Source organism: Globicephala melas, chromosome 5 (assembly GCF_963455315.2).
Source record: "Globicephala melas chromosome 5, mGloMel1.2, whole genome shotgun sequence".
NCBI lineage: Eukaryota > Metazoa > Chordata > Mammalia > Artiodactyla > Delphinidae > Globicephala > Globicephala melas.
Window position 1 is genome coordinate 30,914,018 of NC_083318.1, and position 6,122 is coordinate 30,920,139.

Here is a 6,122-nt window from a genome sequence, read left to right on the forward strand (position 1 = left end):
GAAGGAAGGGGGCATGGCACAACCTTTTCTTTTTTTTTTTTTTTTTTTTGCCATGCTGGGTGGCTTGTGGAATCTCAGCTCTCCAACCAGGGATCGAACCCTCGCCCCCTGCGTTGGCAGCTCAGGGTCTTAACCACTGGACCGCCAGGGAAGTCCCAAGGGCACAACCTTTAAAAGAATGACAGCCTTTGAGGATATGACAAAAACTGGTTACCACCATGTGCTTGCTTTGGCAGCACATATACGAAAATTGGAACGACAGGAGAAGATTAGCATGTTCCCTGCGCAAGGATGACACACAAATTTGTAAAGCATTCCATATTTTTGTTTAAAAAAAATTCTGGTTACAACCAATTAGGCCCAAGATGGAGGAAGATTCAATTTCCAGTAGACCTTGAGCCTTCCTATACACTCATTGTAATATATTAGCATATGCTAAATGACTCACTCACAGGTGCCTTGACAGTTCCCAGGCTGACCATAAAAGGCCAAAAAGTGGGTGATGGCCCAGTTCCTGGAAATTCCTGCCCCTTCTTCAACATAGTTAGAATATTCTTCCCACTTGTTAGCGTATGAAATTACCCAGCCAATAAAAACTAACCACCCCACAACCCAGGGCCACTCTCACGTTCTGAGACAGACTACATTCTGCCTATAGGATGTGTATCTCTTTAAATAAACTTGCTTTCCCTTTACTATGGCTCACGCTTGAATGCTTCCCTGGGCAAAGTCAAGGACCCTCACTTGGTGGCCTGTCCCAAGGAGTTGGCTGAGACCTGAGATGTGACCATTTTCTTGTGCCCCATTCTCCTGCAATAGAATAGCTTAGACAACAGAAATTTATTGTCTCACAATTCTGGAGGCTAGGAGTCTGAAATCAAGCTGTCAGCAGGGTTGGTTTGTTCTGAGGCCTCTCTCCTTGGCTTGCAGATGGCCATCTTCTCCCTATGTCTTTACATGGTCTTCCCTCTGTGTATGTCTATGCCCTCATCTTGAAACAAAACACAACTCTGTGAGGGCCTCCCAGGTACAAATCGTTTCTCTGCATTGCTCCCTCCTCCCCCAATTTCTTGTTTGTAAGAAACAGAGTTCATTCAGCCTCCTTAACTTTCCCTGAATTCCAAAGGGCAGATTCAAAGAGTTGCTAATCAGGGAAGAGAGGGAATGTAGAAATAGGGGAGGAGCAGTCAAGAAATGAGGTGGGGCAGGGTCCTGCTTCCTCCCCAGGGAATATCCATAACAATGTATCTTTGAGTTCTTCCTCAGGAACTAAGGCCCCCCCACCCAGGTGGAAGATGGTAACTTCAGGCTGAGCCTAAGATTCCTGGACCACTCCCCTGTTACCTCACCACCAACCAATCATTAGAAAGTCACACACACTGCAGCCCCCACCCCAAATTTTGCCTATAAAAACTCTTCCCTGAAAACCATCAGGGATTTAGGGTTTTCTGAGAACCAACCACCCGTTATCCTTGCTTGGTCCTGCAATAAACCTTTCCCTGCTCCAAACTCTGACATTTCAATTTTCTTTGCCTCACTGTGTGTTGGGCACATAAACTTGGGTTTGGCAACAGCTGGAAACCCTCTGTTGCTGGGGACATACGCTGCATTCGCCTTTGCATGTTTCTCACTGACTTAAAAATTAAAACCTGCCATTCAGACTCTTCTCACATCAGTCTATTGAGTGGAATTCTTTAAGTCCCAAACTCATGTGAGCTGTGCTTTCTCATTTCAGTCATGCACCAGTATGGTTTGGTTGACCAAGCCTAGATGGTTGAGAAATCTGTGACGTTCAGGTCAGAACCCACTCAACAGGGTGAGCCAATCAATAGGGTCAGGACCCAAACTGAGGAAACATCAACTTCGGGGAGGAAAGGCACTCCAGCACCCACTCCTACCAAATAGTCATAGGATGGAGAAGCACATGAGAAAATATATCAAGAATACCTTTGTTTTTTGACAACGTATTTCATAGGGTGATCTGTTGACTTTCTCCATCTTTATTTTGGTGCTATTATGTGTCTGTCTTTTATTTAAACACCATTCGTGGTACTTAGTTAATATTATATATTCCACATTGTGAAATAAGTTAAACAATGGGGAAATGATCTTTTATGTAACAGTTAACTTGCTTTCCCATAAAAGATAATGAGTCTAAATATCTCTCACCTAAAGAAATAGTTAAAAATGTAAGTTGGCAGTCAACACACAAGGGCTAAATGGCTGTAAGAACTTTCATCTTCAAAACAAGGTACTAAGTCTTTAAATGGATTTTCCCTTTCAGTCAGTCCGTCAACAAATATTTATCAGTCTACCATATGCCAAGGGCTGTGCTAGTGCTGGGGTACAATGATGAACAAGATAGATAAAGACCAAAGAGGAAATTAAGACAGAGGAACAGGGGAGAGATTAGTTTTTTTTAATTCATTAAGAACTATTTGAGACAGAATAGTCAAGAATGACCTCTCTGAGGCTGACTGTTTAAACTGATGTTTAAACTGAAACTGAAGCAAATGCAGTCTTTGAAGTGATGAAGGACAAGGGAGACGGGTGTGTTGTGTGTGTTCGGTGGTGGAGGGTGTCCAAAATGAGCCTGGAGAAGAACGCTGGAAGACATTGATGGGTTTTAAGGAGGGAAGGAACATGATCTCGCTGCATAGGGTGGGAAGGGGAAGCAAGGAAATGAGTTAACAGAGCATATTTGCATAGTCTTGCAAGATGCAGAAGGCTTACACAGGGTGGTAGTTGATAGGGTGATAGCACATAGATTTACGATGTATTTTGAAGTGGAGGCAACAGGACTTAAAAATAATTTGACGTGGGGATGGAGTTGAGAAAAAGACTATCCAGGACTCCCAGGCTTCTGGCTGAGGATCATTTCCCTCAGTTTATTTCCTTCAAGTCACTTACCACAATTAAAGCAACTTAAGCCATTATCTTGTTATTTTATTTGTTTAGTTGTTTACTCTGTCCATCAAGAATAATGCTGTCTAATTGAAAAGTAATGCATGATCCAGTAATCCCACTCCTGGGCATATATTCAAAGAAAACCATAATTCAAGAAGATACATGCACCCCAGTGTTTACAGCAACACTATTTACAATAGCCAAGACATGGAAGCAACCTAAATGTCCACGGACAGATGAAAGGATAAAGAAGATGTGGTACATATATACAATGGACATTTTTAAAAAAATGAAATAATGCCATTTGCAGCAAGAGGGATGGACATAGAGATCATCATATTAAATGAAATAAGCGGGAAAGAAAAAGACAAATATCATATGATATCGCTTATATGTTAAAAAAAAGATGCAAATGAAATTATACACAAAACAGAAATAAATAGACCCACAGACATAGAAAACAAACTTATGGTTACCAAAGGGGAAAGGGAGGGGAGGGATAAATTAGGAGTTTCAGATTCACATATACACACTACTATATATAAAAGAGATAACCAACAAGGACCAACTGTATAGCACAGGGAACTATACTCAATATTTTGTAATAACCTATAATGGAAAAGAATCTGAAAAAGAATATATAGATATATATATAAAGAATATATATATGTATAACTGAATCACTTTGCTGTACAACTGAAATTAACACAGAATTACAACTGAAATTAACACAGAATTGTAAATCAACTCTACTTCCACTTAAAAATTTTTTTAAAAGTAATGCAAAACACATAGGTAACTTAAAATTTGCTAGTAGTCACATTTAAAAAGATGTGAAATTAGTTTTCATGATATATTTTACTTAAACCGATATATCCATAATATTATTTCAATAAGCAAATAAAATAAGAAATAATGGGAGGGGCTTCCCTGGTGGCACACTGGTTAAGAATCCACCTGCCAATGCATGGGACATGGGTTCGAGTCCTGGTCCAGGAAGATCCCACATGCTGCAGAGCAAACTAAGTCCGTGTACCACAACTACTGAGCCTGCGCTTTAGAGCCCGTACTCTAGAGCCCACGAGCCACAACTACTGAAGCCCATGCTCCTACAGCCCATGCTCTGCAACAAGAGAAGCCATCGCAATGAGAAGCCCACACACTGCATTGAAGAGTAGCCCCCGCTCGCCGCAACTAGAGAAAGCCCGGGCGCAGCAATGAAGACACAGTGCAGCCAGAAATAAATAAGTAAATTTGTAAAAAAAAATAATGAGAGATCTTACTGTTCTTTTTGTACTGAGTCTTCAAAATACAGTGTGTATTTTACACTGACAGTGCACCTCAGTTCCGACTAGCCACATTTCAAGTCCTTAATAATCGCCTGTGGCTAGTGGCTATGTACTGGACAGTGCAGAGCTGGAGCAAGAGCCACTGAAGGCAGGCACATTCAGTCTAGTTCACTGTTTCTCTCCAGCAGCTGAAACGCTCATTGGCACACTGAGAATTTGATATGTTTTGAATGAATGAATAAATGCCTGGCGATGGAGGGTTTGTTGGAAGCTGTAGTTTTGGGAGTGGGTTCAAAGCTTCCATTTTGGACTCATTAGGTATGAAGTGTCTACAAAACCTCACAGTGGAGATGTCAAGAAAGGAAGTGGAGATGAGAATCTGGGACTGAGAAGAGAAATCTAGGTAGAGGTGTAATTTTGGCATCTTGATGGGTTCTGAATCCAAGGGAATTATTTCTGGGGTGCCTTGGGAAAGAGTACAAGAGAAAAGGAAAAGCCCAGGATCCTACTCGCAGAGATACCAAGTTAAATGTTGAGAACGTTGAGTGAGAGAAAAAGAAAATCAAGAAAGTGTGGTCATGTCAAGAAATCAAAAGGGGAAGCGTTTCAAGGAGAAAGGAGTAGTCAACCCTACTGAAAGGTCTGGTTAAAAAATAATAAAAGAACAAAGAAGACAAGAGCAATGAGATCTTAATAATCCTGACACTCGTTCCACAGTCATGGTCTCTTTTTAGCCTTCCTTATAATGTTGTTAGTCAGAGAATGATTGGGGTTTCTTTTTAACACAAAATTTGAACATTTTAAAGAAGTTTGGCCTCCAAAAGATCAAGAAACCCAGCTAGTTTATGGAAGAACCAGCTCAAGAATCCAAGACCCTTAGTCCAGCATTATTTAAAGAACATACTTTAAAGCACTGGAAATAACAAGGGACCATGGAGTTTATGGAGGGAGCATGGCTGTCTGTGACTTCATCAGGTCTAGGTGGTTTGAGAGCAGGTGTATACTTCTTTCAAGTATGGAACTAGACCAAGGTTACGTGATTGGGATTTGTTGCAAGTTTCCTAAGTGCCTTCTGCCCTTCACTGATAACAGTTAGAATTCTTAACACACTGTTCGTCATAGAACTCCATTTCTCAACCTGTCTTAGGCAATGTTATTCTACTACTCCTGCAGGGCATTAATATTAATTAAAAACAACTTTATTCAAGAAAAAGGTCAGTTACAAACATTTAGCAAGTGTGTTCTTATGGGTAAATCAGGCTTTCTCTGCTGTCTTTCAAAACACAAGGAATGAAATGATCTCATCTAAACTCTATGGCTAAGTAGTTGCGTGACCCTGAGCGAGATTTTACCTTTCCTGTACCTAGCTGTTCTTATCTACAAAACAGAGGGGTTAAAAATATAAAAATATTTCTACTTCGTCAAATAATTTATGATTTAACGTTATAGTTAATTAGGTTTCCTTCTGTCCACATGTTTAACTTCAAATTTGATCAGTGTGAAAAGATCATCCTAAAGGAGTCAAGAAACCTAGGAATGAATTCCAAGTTCACCATCAGGTAGATCCGCAATCACTGTCCCCGTGTGTTAAAGGGGATGGTGACTCTCAGGCTCATCTCCCACGCGGCTGTTTTGAGGACTGAACCAGATAAGTCAAGTGAATGTTTTGTAATCTGTATAGTTTCAGAGAAATTAGAAGTGCAATTATTGTTAAAGCAGGTGTCTGAAACACGGTATATATTATCCCTCCCAACAAATAACAGGCTGAGTCCCTGTTATTTATCCTTAGGGCATAAGGCTTGTTACTTTTGTTGAGTAGATTATGGTATTGGTATATGCTCAAAACGAGAATGGAGATGAACCTCCTGATGTCTCCAGAGAGTGCCTCCCTTTGAATGTTTACAAGAAAATAATGGGAGAAAGAAA

At 40.5% G+C, this 6,122-nt stretch overlaps 1 non-coding gene across 1 annotated transcript; it reads left to right on the forward strand.

Moving 5' to 3' along the window:
- Positions 1 to 220: 220 nt before the first annotated feature.
- Positions 221 to 326, forward strand: LOC115857368 (U6 spliceosomal RNA). Its single transcript, XR_004041236.1, has one exon. It is a non-coding gene; the product is annotated as a U6 spliceosomal RNA (small nuclear RNA).
- The last annotated feature ends 5,796 nt before the right edge of the window (positions 327 to 6,122 follow it).